A 14479-nucleotide genomic window follows, 5' to 3' on the forward strand; every position below is an offset into this window, starting at 1 on the left:
TTATGTGCCATCAAGCCAATTGTGGTGTTCTTGATAAGATAGAGGTATTTTTAAGTATGGATATGCCCTGTATTGTGTGGGTACATTAGCAGAAGTGTAATGATGAAATGCATGTGTGATCCCATCCACTGCCAGAAAGTTGACCCAAGGGTAAAAAAATTAAGTTCTATGTGCTGGCTTTGCCTCAACTACAAATGTAATTGCTCTTCCTTCCTCTGTGAAGCCATCATTTATCAAATGATTTGTTATGGGGAGCCTCATGTTTGCTGCAATTGCAACCAGTTCCACTGCCTGGTGCCTCTGCCTACTCTGTTGAGTAGGTGCAGGATGCTGGTTGGCCTTTCACTTGCTCCTCTTTTCTGGGTTGTGACCCTGTTCCCCACTTTGCTGCTGTTTTTTTCTCTCACTTTTTCCCAGCAGTGCCCTCCTCCCACTGCACCTTTCCCACCCCAGGACCTACTTAATAACGGTCACAGCATGACCCCACTGAGCAGGTCCTGTGCCAGCTCCCCCACTGTCTGGTGCCTCTGCCTACTCTGCTGAGTAGCTGCAGGGTGCTGGTTGGCCTTTTGCTTCTTCTTCTTTTCCTTATTGTGCCCCTGTGCCCCCGTCTCCCCCCCACTGCCCTCCTGCTGCTTTTTCTCACACTTTTTCCTCACACCCCCCTTCTCCCACTGCACCCCTCCCACCCAAGACCTATTTAATAGCAGTCACGGTGTGACTCCACTGATTAGGTCCTGTGAGAACTATCTCCACTTCCTTGAGCCTCTGCCTACTCTGCTGAGTACGTGCAGGGTGCTGGTTGGCATTTTGCTTGCTCCTCTTTTCCTGGTTGTACTCTTGTGCCCTCTGTACCCCTACCCCCAATGTCTCCCGCCATTATTTTCTCCTGCTTTGTCCCCACACCGCCCTGCTCCTACTGCACTCCTCCCACCTCAGCGCCTACTTTATGGTGGGCCCAGCAAGACCCCACTGAGCAGGACCTGTGCCAGCCGCCCCCACTGCCTGGTGCCTCTGCATAGGTGCAGGGTGCTGGATGGCCTTGTAAGGCTCCATTTTTCCTGGCTGGGCCCCTCTGCCCCCTCCCATGTCCTCCCACCCATGCTGACTTCCCACTTTTTCCCTGCACTGCACACCACCCACCCCAGGCCCTACTTAATGGCAGTCGCAGTGCAACCCCCATGAGCAGGTCCTGCGCCTGCTCCCCCCAATGCCTGGTGCCTCTTCGTAGGTGCGGGGTGCTGGTTTGCCTTTTGCCTTGCTCCTCTTTCTCTGGTTGTGCCTCTGTGCCCTCTGTCCCTCCACCCTTGCTGCCCTCCTGTTGTTTTTTTCTCCTTCTTTTTCCCCACACTGCCCTCCACCCAATGTGCCCCTAGCACCCTAGGACCTACTTATTGGCAATCAGGCACAGCAGGCGTGCTCCCGGCATGCCGAAGGCACACCAAACGCAAGCCCATCTCTGCCCGTACTTTCCTGGACCGCGTCCAGTGACAGGAACTCCGGCTGCCCCACTATCTGCCAGTACTCTGTCGCCGAGCCCTGGGTCTGCCTAGGAACCGGCACAACTGCTGTATCACCTCCCCTGGACCACGGTCGGACTCTTCACCTGCCACCAATGTCTCTTCACCTGCAACACCGAGACTTATTCCAATCCAGCGCTGTCACCCCTCAAATCTGCGAAACAACTCCAAAGCCTATTGTTCAATACTAGATCTCTCCACAAATACACTACGGAAATATGGCACACTGTAACCACCCTCAGTCTGGACCTGATGTTTATCACTGAGATCACCTGTGTCAGCCCCTGACATCTCCTGCTCCATGCTGCAAAGTTACAAACTGATTTACAAAGACTGCCAAAACATGCATGGAGGAAGTATCACCATCATGCATACGGACAGCCTCCTGTGTACCACCTCCGAGGAAAAATCGTCTCACCTCATCGAACACCTCAACTTTCAGATCCAAATAGATGCCAATACAACCATCAGGTGAACCCTTGCATACAGACCCCCTGGCCCCCCACCACCTTCTGCAAGGACATAACCAATTTCATCACTCCCCTGCCCTCAACTCAACACACTGCATGTTTCTGGGAAGTCTCAATTCCCACCTAGGTGACCCAAATGACTCCAACCCCACCAACCTCCTGGAACACCTAAACAACATTGGACTCAAACAACTAGTCACCAGCCCCAAACACACCGCTGGACAACATTCTGGACCCCATCTTTACAAGCAGCAACAGAATGATGTTCTCCCACACAACAGAGCTCACATGGACCGACCACCACCTGGTACACTTCTCTATAACCAGCACTCTGGAGCTGTCTCCCACATCCCTCCTCCCCCGCTCTGCAGCTGGGGCAAAATCACAGAGACCCAGTGGACCACTACCCTCAACTCCGGCAAATCCATCCTCTCAGGTAACTTTGAGCAAGATGACCACAATCTATCCGAAAATTCATCCATATAAGGAACTCCACCTCCAGAAGATCCAGCAAGCTTACCAGGTGGCTCACCCCGAACTTCACACACTCAAAAGAGAATGCAAATGACTAGGAAGACAATGGCGCACCGGCAGAGCCTATGCAGACTGCCTTAAAAAATGCACTGATCAATTATCTTCACAAAACCATATCAAGGACAGCACCAACTGTCGAAGGAACTTTTCAAGATCTTTAAAGAGTTCTCCTGGCCAGCAGCTTCCAAAAACACAATCCAATATCTCAGGCCCTCTGCGACACTGTAGCTGACTTCTTCCATAACAAAATTGCCACCATAAACAGCAACTTTGACCTCAACCCACCAGCAATGATCACCTGCTGACCCATCCAGGTGACTACCAATCCACCAGATCACCGACTGGAGGCTTCTAGCCATATAAGAGACAGCCCTCAAAAGTGCATCCCACTCCAGCTCACCTAATGACCCATGCCCCAACAACATTTTTAACCTTAAACAGAAAGAAATCTGCAACATCCTCATCCCAACACCTCAATCAGGACTGCCACCATCTATGAAGCTTGGAAGCAAGCAGTGCTCAAACTGATCTTAAAGAAAACATTTGCCAACCTCAGTCAACCTAAACGTTACCTCCCCATATCTCTACTCTCCTTCCCTGCTAAGGTTTTAGAAAGAGCCATCAACAACAGCTCTCTGACCATCTGGAAAGATTCAATCTACTGCACTGCTCCCAATGCAGTTTCTGCAGTAACTACAGCACCAAGACCACCCTGATTGCAGCAGTGGACCACAGAGAAAAGGGGGTCCTGATCCTCCTCGACCTCTCTGCTGCATTCAATACCATCTCCCACCACATCCTCACCATCAGACTCCGCCACATTGGGATCCGAAGCAACACCCTTAAATGGATTCACACATTTCTCACAGGATGCACCCAGAGAGTCTGCCTCCCTACCTTAGAACCAAACAGCATCATATGTGGCGTCCCCCCGGGTCCTCACTCAGCCCCACTCTTTTCAACATCATCTCTTACGTCGACAACACACAACTCATACTCTCCCTCTTCGATGACCACTCCTCCCCTAGAAAGACTAATGAGGGCCCTCCACGCTCGGATAAAGCCCGAACGACCACAGCTGCAGCCTCAGTGTCATCATCGACAGCAAATTCACCTTCAAATGACGGATAAATGCAGTGGCATCCTCCTGTTTCCACATCCTCCACATGCTATTGAATATTTTCAGATGGATCCCCATAGAAATTAGAAAGATGGTGACTGTGGCCATCGTCGCCAGCAGACTTGACTAAGGGAACACCCTTTAAGTCAGACTCCCAGCCCAGCTCCTGCACCACAATCCAACCCATCCAGAACACAGCATCAAGATTCGTTCAAGGTTCACACCCTTGCATACAAAGTCTTCCACAACATCGGACCCAAACTCATCAACCACAGACTCTCCTTCCACCAGCGAGCTCCGCTCCACAACCCTTGCCCTTGCTCAAGTCCCAAGAGTACGCTGCAGTTACAGCAGCAGATGATCCTTCTCTCACATCCCTGCCAGGACCTAGAACTCACTCTACCTGCACACCACTCTCACACTCCACGACTTCAGAGAGGAAGTGAAAGACTTGGCCTTTTTTTTACATGGTTAGCCCCCAATTTTTGCCTGATGTTTAATGTAGCCTAGAAGCTATAGTGCAGAGGGCCCCTGCTAACCAGGTTCCTTGGGCCAGAGCTATTTCTCTAAAACTGTTGTGATGCATTGGCACAATTGGATGAACCCTTAACTACCACTATACGTCCCTTGTAAATGGGTGCTTATGTGCCCAGGGCATAGGGTACTTTGGGTAGACTCCTGAGGACAGTAGCACTGATTCTGTCACCCTCTAGGGACATGGATCCATATGCACCCAGCACTTCCTTTGCATGTTGAGTGCCTTGGTGCAAACCTAAAACACAAACTCAACATGGCACACTGCCTGTGTGCCCTATCCAACATACACTGCATTTACTATGGGTAAGACACCCCTTTGGCAGACCTTACAAGAGCTTCAAAAACTCTGGTATGACCAGAATGCTGCTATGGTGGAGTTCCACCAGGGCAGAAAGTTTGGGTGTTGGAACTTGTTGCTCCAAGGGCCCTCCAGGATAAATGGTCTGGACCCCATCCCGTACTTGAGAGAAAAGGGCAGGTCAGTTATTTACTTGACCGGGGCAGTTGCAAGAATCCAAAAAGCATAATCCATGTCAACCTTTTAAACCCTTTTATCTCAGAGCTGATGTGACCATATTCATGATTACAGATGAGGGACGGGAAGATGAGAGTGATCTTCTCCCTGATTTCTTCTCCAGCAACCTACAAGATGGTTTTTTGGATGGAGTGGTCTTATCACATACCCTCATGGAACAACAGCAAACTGATTGCAGGCAAGACAAACTGGTATACCCATGATGTGGACACTGGTGACAGCTTGCCTGTCAAGAAAAAGATTTAGAAAATAAAAATAGCCAATTAGGTTTAGGGGTGTGACAGTTCCCACAGGAAGTGGTCACTATAGTGGGTGTAGCCACCCCAAGGTAAGTGTCCCATTGGGCACTACCAGGTATCCTCTAAATTACCCACTACATTCAGTATGTAGTGGGCATCCCTAGACCAAGAAATCAGATTCAAAGGATACAAAGAAGACCCGCACAAAGTATAACCAAGGTACAAGAACTGTGGACCTACTGCATCATGAAAAGGTGCCAAACCCTACCTGCTGCACCCATGACCTGACAATGACCGCTGCGGAGAAGCTGGACACTGAACTGATCTCAAGAAAGCCAGAGGACCTCCAGGCTTCACCAATCACCCAAGAACTCCTCCAGAGTGGAGGTACGACACTGCAACAATCCAAGAACCAGCAACCCAGTGAGGGTCACTTCACTGACCGACCACTATCTCCTGAACCAGAAGTTGCAGCCAGACCCAACAACACGCTGACAACCAGGAGTACAAGTCCCATAAGTGTGCCAAGTTTGGTGTCAGTGCACCCTCCAGTGGCTAAATTGTGTCAATTCCCTTAATACTGGTCACCTGACGTTGGACATCAAAAAAATCAGCTCACCCAGAACTGAAAAAAAAAAAACAAGGACCAGGAGGAAGCCCTAGCCAAGGAACTTCAGGAACACCCTGGACCTCCCTCCAAAGTGCCCCCATTGTCCTGTAAATGACTTTCAAAAGGATGTACCTCCAGATCCAAGGGAAATCTTTGCATACAGCCTCTGGCTCACCGATTCACTCTGCACCCGGCCACCCTGTGCCCTGCAACAAAGAGCCAGCAATGCCCAAATGGTCTTTCACCCCTTGCAACCTCGACACTCCAAGGGGACACCAAGGCACCATCTTAGAACTTGCAAGAACAGACCTTTTCCAAATGGTCCCCCTCAGTGGCCCTGCACCAGCTCTAGTAGACTTTTCACCACTGCTCTCGCCGGAACTGGGAGCTGCCCAAACTTCTCCCGATGGCACAGCACGCCCACCGATGACTTCGACCAACCTGCAAAAGTGGAACTTGATAAAGCAAATGTGCAATTTTGTATGAATTTTTAAAGGTGTCTACCTATTGATTCTTATGGTCGGTAATTATGCACAGAAAGACTGCATTTATTAAAACTTCAAAAATCCATATCTTCAAAAATACTTAGCCAATTTTGATAATCTTGGTCTTTAAATTTATATAGAGATCTGAAGTATGTTTGTAAATTGGTCTTGAGTTATTCATTTGAGAGTGTGAGTTGCATGAGTGATACTGTGAGCAGAACAAATACTTTGCACTTCTCCAAGATTAGCCTAACTGCTCGACAAAGCTACATAAAAAATTAGAGCACTATGTGCTCTAGGGTTTACCTTTGGAAACCAACGTGTGGTTCCCTGGATCCCCTACACAGTGTGCCTAGTTTTGCACACTACATAGATGGCCAGCCTACTACAGGTCTTTCACGAGAAGCCACCAGCCCACAGCGACCACCCATAGTGCCTGGATACTCCCATGGGTCGGTGACCTCCAGGGCTATAGTGGCGCAAGTACTGCTAACAGGCTGGTGGTACTAGTCAACATATTATGACCGCAGCGGTTTCACCGCGGTAGCACAGCCGGGACCAGCGGTATACCACCATGGCGGTCCCAGCGGTCACAAGCAGCACTGCCCTGGGGATTTCGACTCCCCTTACCACCAGCCTGTCCATGGCAGTAGACACCGCCATGGAAAGGCTGGCAGTAAGGGGACTCGGGGTGCCCCTGGGGGCCACTGCACTGCTAATGCACTTGGCATGGGCAGTGCAGGGGCCCCCAGGCATAGCCCCATCGCAAATTTCACTGCCTGAATTGCGAGCAGTGAAATGCACGACGGGTGCTACTGCACCCGCTGCACATCAGCATTGCCGCCGGATCCATTACACTGTTACCGTCCACTGGCGCAGAGGAAAAGTCATAATAGGGACCCAGACATACCGCCTGCACTGGCAGTATTCTGGCTCCCGCAGCCTCGGCGGTCTTTTGCAAAGACCGCCGAGGTTGTAATGAGGGCCTTAATCCTTTTAAAGGATCAAGCTCCAGAAGAAAGTTAGGTTCTACCTATCTTAGCTGAGGAGGCTATCCCTAATACAGTGAACGTCTCCATATAAGTTAATTAGGGTGTCTTTAGCATGTAGTGGGAATGAGATACTTGGGAAGTACATAATTCAGTACCTAACCAATGTTGGAGGCATCATATGGTAGGGACTTCTATTATAGTAACAAGACTGCTGGATTTGGGCAGCAGCAACACCGAGTGCGGGGTAGTGAATCTGATCCTGTGCCATGTGACAGCTGTCAGCCTAACCCTTCCGGCCAGTTAGCAGCACCTCACTAGTACCCAAGAGTAGAGGTGATTTGTGGCAACCCTTCGCATGACATCTAGATTTCTCAGGGAAATCGTAGTGGAACTTATCATACCCCTTTCTCTCAGTCATATATTCACACATACAAAGGCAAAACAGAAGCAGGACTAGGTTCAATACGTTTTATTGAATGAACTGCATTCTTTGTAAAAAGGCATGTATTGCAATTATAAGGATGATAAAACATTATATAGGCAAGGCAGTGCCAAAGAAAGTGAAACATAGGGAAAGTCCCACCGTGCTGTCACAATACTGGTTCTAGAATCCCTACCTGCATTACTCTGATTCTATACAAGAGCATGTCACTATAAGCACTAATCTACCCATCATGCCCTCTGGCAGGAATTCGTCCCTCATACCTGCTTATAGGTAGAGAAGAGGTCTGTTGGTCTACTGAGAGTCTTCCCACATGGAGAGTGAGAATGCGTCAAGTCCCATCAGAAACTGCAAAGGCGTTGTGCAGCATACAATGGCAACTGGTTGAAATTCCCCACTATAGTCAATCAATCAATAAATTTGTTGAGCGCGCTACTCACCCAGTAGGGTCTCTAGGTGCTTGGCGGTGCTACTGCTCGAAGAGCCAGGTCTTGAGGCGCTTCCTGAAGGTCAGGAGGTCCTGGGACTTGCGTAGGTTGGTGGGGAGGGAGTTCCAGGATTTGGCGGCGAGGTGGGAGAAGGATCTGCCGCCATTTGTGGTACGGTGAATGCGAGGGACTGTTGCTAGGGCGAGGTCGGCGAAGAAGAGCTGGCGTTTCGGGGTGTGGAAGTTAAGTCAATTGTTGTGGTAGGCCGATCCGGTGTCGTGGAGAGCTTTGTGAGCGTGGATTAGAATTTCGAAGATGATCGGGTAGCAAGTGTAGGGCTTGGAGGTGGGCAGAGATGTGTTCGTGGAGAGGGAGGTTGAGGATGAGATGTGCTGAGGCGTACTGGATGCGCTGGAGTTTTTTCTGGAGCTTGGCCGATGATCCTGCGTAGAGGGCGTTGCCGTATTCCAGTCTGCTGTGAACGAGGGCGTAGGTGACCATTCTTCTGGTTTCCACAGGAATCCACCTGAAGGTCTTGCAGAGCATAAGGGTGTTGAAGCATGAGGATGAGATGGCGTTGACTTGCTGGGTCATGGAAAGTGAAGAGTCTAGTATGAAGCCGAGATTGTGTGCGTGGGTGTTGGGGTTGGCCCCAAGGAGGCCAGCCACCAGGAATCGTCCCATGCTCACTTGTTGAGTCTGCAGATGATGACTTCATTTTTTTCTGAGATCATCTTGAGGTGGCTTGCTGTCATCCAGTTGGCGATGGCGAGAAGTCCTGTGCGGAGGTTGTTCCAGTGTAGGAGGCTGTGAGGTTTTTCATTATAAAACAATAAAAACATTTGGTGTTCTGAGAAAACTGCCTTGACGTGACAACACCTATGTTTCTGTTTATGAGACAAATAATGAATGCTTTGCATCAGCTATAACTTGTAACTTATCACGTTCAGTCTTAAATGAAGCACAGAATGAAAATGTCATGCGGAGACAAGATTAACAGAATTCTGTGTGAAAGGACAAAGTACTAAAATAAAGCTTTTACTAATATAATAATAAGAAGAAAATGCATGTCTTGGAGTGAAAGAGCAGAAGCTGCAGGCCTAAGCTAAAATACCGTGCCTGTGTAATAGCTAAAGTAACCTCACAATAGGTTACGTAGTGCAAGGCAAGCTCTGGCACCACTGGAGTGATCTAATGCAGATTACTTTGTTGCGTAGGTTCTCATTATCCTAACAAGGCTACTGGATTTGGGAAGTAGGGGTGCATGGATTGTGGGTACTAAGTACAATTCCACATCATTTGACACCTGTTGGCCTAATCCAGGTTTTCCGGCTAACTAGCAGTGCCTCATCTCTACCCAAGAGCAAGGACGATTGTGGGAACCGGACACATGACAAGAAAGACAACTCAGGGGAATCGTGGTCGATCAGATCTCATCCATTTCTCTCAGTTACGTTTATTTAAGAAACTACTTCGTAGACATAATGTTTTGCAATAACTAGGATGATAAAACACAATAAAAGTAAGATTGTGACGAGGAGAGTGAAACACAAAAACAGTCCCACCATACTGCCACTAGGAGTGATATATAGGGGGTTATTCTAACTTTGGAGGAGTGTTAATCCGTCCCAAAAGTGACGGTAAAGTGACGGATATACCACCAGCCGTTTTACGAGTTCCATAGGATATAATGGACTCGTAATACGGCTGGTGGTAAATCCGTCACTTTTCCGTCACTTTTGGGACGGATTAACACCTCCTCCAAAGTTAGAATAACCCCCATAGTTCTCTTACCTTTGCTATGTTTGAGCACAGCATAATAAGACTTAATACGCCCTTCAGGTTTCCCCCCATGGGAAGTCATAATCCCACATACCTGAGCAAGGAAGCACGTAGTCTAGAGAAACACCGTCTCCATATTGGCCAGGGATTCAATAGTCTAAGCAAGAAGCTGTGGCGAAGACAATCAGCAATCAACCTGCAGTCCTAGTCATCTGGTTGGAACCTCCCTCTAATGTGTATGGGACACGGGAGCGTTTTTATAATAAAACATTTGGCATTCTAAGAAGGGGTCCCACTTAAAAATGTGTGTGTTTCTGTGAAGGTTGGAGACAGAGTGTATCACTCTTGCCGGCAATCCTATCTGACTGCAGCCTTGACGAAAACACAAAGTGAAAAGAATGTCCAACTGAGAACGTAATGCTTTCCTAAGTGAAAGAACAATTAGATAGAGGAAAATAAAACAACACCACAAATGTGGTTACTGCTAGAAAAATAAAGCAATCCTGAGTAAAATGTAACTGGGCTAAAGTGCACAAAGGCAGGCGTAGTTTGCTATAGTAATGTAACTTAAATATAGCTAAAATAGCTATACAATAACTTCTGGAATTGGGAGATCTTGAATTAATGCTGGTGAGATCTTTTTGTTTGATTGTGATGCTGGCACCAAGGGTAGCACTGAGAGCAATTCAGTATCTCTGTACAATAGGAACTTGTCACATTAGCAGGGGTGGACTGCAGCTCACAATGGCACCTCCCCACAATGTTTATGGGGTTGGGTCTTTGGCACTGTGCACCTCTGGGAGACAAAAACAGTGACTCGATTACAAATACCAAATAACGTGAAAAGGGTTAATAGATATAGAAATATTACTAAAAAGTACAAGCAGTTGGGGCATCGAAGAACTATGACTGTAACTACAGATATAGAAAAGGGACTACAATTGTGCAATGCACTGGCATAAAAGATATTCTGTATATTATCATAGCAGTAGTTGTGTACTTTGCTTTATGTTAACAAACACTAAGGCCATCATTACAACCCTGGCGGTCAGTGATAAAGCAGCGGTAATACCACCAACAGGCCGGCGGTAACAAAAATTGAATTATGACCACGACAGAAACCGCTCAGACAAACAGCCACTTTAACACACCGACCGCCACGTCTGAATCAACAAGCACCACGGCGGTAACAGCAAACAGCTAGGTGGAAAACAATGGAACGCCCAATGTATTATAACAGGCCTATCCGCCACCTTTTCCGGGACTGTACCAACGACATCAAAAGCCTGGCGGAAACAGATCTCAGAAGTCAAAGGACTCACCTGTGGAGACTCAGGGAACAACCATGATGCCATGGAGCCCGAATTGGACATATTCCCCATGCTCCTCTAACTTCGGCTGCATTATGAACATCAACGCAGGTGAAGATGACCATGGTGAGTATTGCTACCTAGCACACAAGGGAAGGGGTAGGAAAAAGAGAGTGACACACACACGCAACACCCCCACCCCAACACCATATACACAACCAGATGCAGTAACATTACATATTCCCCCGTACCCCTCAGGAGGGGGCTTTGTGCCCAGACTACTTCATCCTGCCAAGGACTGGGGTACTGGATGCTTTTCTCCACTGGTTCTGGAGGGGGCATAGTGCCCAGAGTGCTTCATCTTGCCAAGGACTGGGTGAGTGGATGCTTTTCTCCACTGGTTCTGGAGGGGGCATGGTTCCCAGAGTGCTTCATCCTGCCAAGGACTGGGTGAGTGGATGCTTTTCTCCACTGGTTCTGGAGGAGGTTTGGTGCCCAGAGTGCTGCACATGGTGTGTGGCAGTTCCCATTACCTCACCTGGATGTCAGAGCCACGAGATTTCCTGGGAACAGGTAGCATGATACTCCATGGAGGCAGAGACACACTCCACCCTGCGGCGATTTAGCCAGGCAACTGCTGGTACTGCCAGTGCTGGTTGTGGTGCCTCATGTACACTGTGCAGGGTCCAGGATGTCTCCTGCAGCCTCAGATGACTGCCCACTGGGGATGATGTTCATGTCGGCTGTGGTGGCACTGTCTCAGCACATCACGGGGCAGATGGCAGTGGTTGTGACAGTGTCAGCGGCGGAGATGCTGGCGGTGGTGCATGTGTCAGCACCTGTGGAGGGAGACACCAGGACGTCGCATGCAGCCTCGGACGGCTGCCCACTGGAGATGATGCTGGGGACTGTAGGAGAGGCAGCAGACGTGCAGGTGGGCGTGCAGGTGGCGGTGCAGGTGGGCGTGCAGGTGGCAGTGCAGGTGGCGGTGCAGGTGGCGGTGCAGGTGGCAGTGGTTGCAGCAGTGGCCATCACCGTACAGGTTGCTCTTCTTTCGTGCAGAAGGGGTGCCACCAGTCCCTCACCCGGAGGCTCCGTGCCCTGAGCTGACTTCCCATTAGCCTTGTGTCCCTTCCCCACCTTGGAAGTCGCTGCTGGGACCTTGGCACTGTCCTCTTTTGTCTTGGAGGAGGCCTTGCTGGGTGGTTGGTGCAGCTTTTCCCTACGGCATGTGGGCCCCTTCTTCACCTTGGCAGGTGGCGGAATAGGGTGATCCTTGACCTCACTGGGTGGCACACTGGCAGCCCTGATGGGTGCCACCTGCGATGTTACTGTACTTGCAGGGAACACAGTGCTCAAGGATTTGGTGGCCGAGGTGCTGGGCTGGGATCTGGACATCCTGGCCCTAGGGGAAGGACCAGGGGGTGCAAGGCCACAGTCTTTCTAGTGGGTGGTTTGCCCACATGCCCTGGAGGGGGGCAACATGCCCTGTTCTTGGTCCTGGTGAGTGCAAGGCCACAGTCTCTCCACTGTTTCTGGAGGGGGCATGGTGTCCAGTGTTCATCCTGGGAAGGGTGCAGTGAGTGGATGGCTTCTTCCTCTGGTTCTGGGGAGGTCATTGTGCCCAGTGATGCAGATCGTGGGGAGTACAAGGTCACTGTCTCTCACCTGGGTGTCAGACCCACAGGATTTCCAGGGGCCAGGCTGCACAACAGCCCATGGATGTAGGACTACACCCTGCCTGCTGGCAGTGACGGCTGCTCAGTGATGGCAGTGCTTCTTGTGGAGCTGGCAGTGGTGGGGGGTCTTCAGCCCTTCCCCTGCAACCTCGGACGGCTGCCTACTGAGGCTGCTGCTCCTGGCGCATGTGTGCATGGTCGGGGATGGTGACTGCCAGTGAGGGGTGTGTGGTGATAGGCGTGATGGTAGTAGTGGATGAGGATGTAGTGCATGCAGGTGTGAGTGTAGACACTACTGGGAGGGAGGCAAACAATGAGGAGGATGGGGACACAGTGGAGGCAGTGGATGTTGGTATTTCTGATTCTGGATGGTGTTTGTGTGAGTGCCCGTGGGATGATGTGTGGTGCTTGTGTGTGCCTGAACCACTCCTGTGTGTTGTCCTGTGTGCATGCTGGTCTGCCTGTGTGCTTGGGATAGGTTGGGGTTGTGGGGAATGGGATTGGTTAGAGGAAGTTGGAGGGGGTGGCTAGAAACAGGGACTATGGCTGCCATCAGGGAGGAGGCCAGATCCTGGATTGATCTCGGTTGGGTCACCATGCCAGAGTGTATGCCCTCCAGGAATGCATTAGTCTGTTGCAAATGGGCTGCCAGCCCCTGGATGGCACTCACAATGGTTGACTGCCCAACAGAGATGGATCTCAGGAGGTCAATAGCCTCCTCACTGAAGGCAGCAGGGCTAACTGGGGCAGAGTGTGAGGTGCCTGGGGTGAAGGGAAATCTCACCCTCTGGGGTGAGCAGGCACAGGAAACACGCTTAGGGGCTGTTAGGAGGGTGGTGCTGGTACGGGGTGGCGGCTGTACCTGTAGTTGGGGTGGGCACAGAGGTGTCCGCCACCACCAGGGAGCTTCCTTCGGAGGAGGTAGCACTGTCAGAACTGTCCCCTCCAATCTCACCGTCGTTGAATTCAGCCTCTTGGGCCCTGTGGGATGCAGCTCTCCCCGTCACCAGTGCCTCTTCTCCTCCACCAGATGATGCTAATGCACATGAGGACAGGGCGACAAAACAAAAAGGGGGGGAGAGACAAAGGATACACTTGGTCAATGGCAACAACACCACTGTTGCCGTACACAGCACACTCACACAGGGAACAGCCCTACACACTAGGCAATGCACTAACAGTCACAATGCTAGTCACCAGCCCATGGACAGGGACACCTAATGCCAATTGCAGCATACCTGAGACCCACAGACCCCTGCCCAGTAGTGGATGCCTACTAGCTTGGTTGGAGGTATTTTACATCAGGAACGTGCCCAACATGGTACCTACCCTGCAATGTCCAGCCTGGCCTATTGGCACCCACAGGCCCACATCCCCCACCCGGATGCCACACCACCACCACGAGCAAGTAGTAATTGAGGCACTGTACTCACCCCCTTGTGGCTGCTGTGATGCCCCCAAGTGCCCATCCAGCTCCGGATAGGCCACCGCCAGTATGGGGGCCATCAGGGGGGTCAGGGTTCGATGGGTACCCCTTCCTCGTTAGGAGACCATCCCCAGCTGGGCCGCCGCCGTCTTCCGTGCCCAGCATCTCAGGTCCTCCCATCGTTTTCAACAGTGGGTGCTATGCCTGCCGTAGACCCCCAGGGTCCGCACGTCCTTGGCGATAGCTTGCCGTATACCCTTTTTCTGATGGGTGCTGACCTGCAGAGAAATACACATAGGAAAAGGTATCAGTCAGACCGTCCTGCTGTTACCCTCATGGTCCACCTTAGCCCTCACATCGACTTACATAC

Source organism: Pleurodeles waltl, chromosome 1_1, assembly GCF_031143425.1.
Source record: "Pleurodeles waltl isolate 20211129_DDA chromosome 1_1, aPleWal1.hap1.20221129, whole genome shotgun sequence".
NCBI lineage: Eukaryota > Metazoa > Chordata > Amphibia > Caudata > Salamandridae > Pleurodeles > Pleurodeles waltl.